This window comes from Rhinopithecus bieti, unplaced genomic scaffold (genome assembly GCF_001698545.2).
Source record: "Rhinopithecus bieti isolate Rb0 unplaced genomic scaffold, ASM169854v2 scaffold_15252, whole genome shotgun sequence".
NCBI classification, from domain to species: domain Eukaryota; kingdom Metazoa; phylum Chordata; class Mammalia; order Primates; family Cercopithecidae; genus Rhinopithecus; species Rhinopithecus bieti.
This window is the reverse complement of record NW_016808399.1, coordinates 381,966-383,510: the sequence shown is the minus strand read 5'-3', so window position 1 is coordinate 383,510 and position 1,545 is coordinate 381,966.

Below are 1,545 nucleotides of genomic sequence, written 5' to 3'. Positions count from 1 at the left end.
AGTTCCCTTCTGGCTGGAAAAGAATAGAGAACTCGGAAACAGACGCTTACGTATTAGAAATGTGATAAATGACAGAGATGCTATAAAATTCAAGGAAACAACGAGCATTATTCAATAAATGATGCCAGGGCAATTCTTCACCCACATAGAAACAAATAAAATTAGATTCTTACCTAACATCATACTAAAAAAATATATTTTAGGTGTATGAAAGACTTTAGTGTGAAATAACAGCTTTAAAAATTCTAGAAGAAAATTCTTTATGCCCTCAGAATAGTGATTTAGAAAAAAAAAAGACACAAGACATAAAAAACACCATAAAGCAAAAGAAAGCAATCTGCCTAGTGAGTATACACATGGGTATTCCTTTAATATTACTTCATGTGCATTAAGGACAAGCATTAAGAAGTAAATATATGTGCCATAGATTGAGAGATTTATAGCACTTATTATTGGCTTTCAAAGAAATGATATTGCAAATATATAGAGATACCTACAAAATTAGAAATAAAAGGCCCGGCATGGTGGCTTATGCCTGTAATCCCAGCACTTTGGGAGGCCGACTGGAGGATCGCTTGAGCCTAGGAGTTTGAGACCAGTCTGGGCAACACAGTGAGACTTTACCTCTATAAAAAAGTAAAAAATTAGCTGGGCAGTGGCTTGCGCCTGTGGTCACAGCTACTTGAAAGACTTAGGTGGGAGGACCGCTTGAGCCCGGGAAATCAAGGCTGCAGTGAGCTATGATTACGCCACTGCCCTCCAGCCTGCACAACAGAGTGAGACCCTGTCTCCAAAAACAAACAAACAAAAAAACTTAATCATCAACTCAATAGAGAAACAGGTAAAGAGATGAAGAGGCAAAGATGCTTAACCTCCCTGGTAATCAGGAAAAAGGAAATTAAAATCTTTATGCAACATTATTTCACACACATCAGACTGCATGAAATCAGAAAATTTCATAAAAGGACGTGTTGGTGTGGAGGAGAAGAAAGAACTTATACTGCTAGTGAGAGGCTGTACAGGGTGATGATGTGGAATTTAGAGAAAGTCTTGCATGTGCATATGAGAAGATTGGGACAAGACAGTGATGGCAGCGTTGTTCATAATACAACTATGGAAAAATACCTGATTGTTAAATGGGGAGTGATTAAGTAAATTTTACGTGATGGAAAATATGAATGAACTATAGTTATATGTATCAACCTGTGGCTAAATCTCATGTTGAGTGAAAAAACGAACATGGGAAACGCTGTATATAAAGTTTTAAAATGTGCCAGACAGTATCATATATTGTTTATGGATGCTTATGCATGTAGCAAAGTCACAACAGCATGTGTGATAATAATGACACACACATCAAATTGAGGTAGTTGAGGTAGTATTTATCTCTGGGATGGGAAAAAAATCTGATTAGTGTGTATGTGGAGGTGCCCAGATTATTTTATTTTCTGTTTTATGTTTACAGCTTATCTTCCTTCCTTCCTTCCTTCCTTCCTTCCTTCCTTCCTTCCTTCCTTCCTTCCTTCCTTCCTTCCTTCCTTCCTT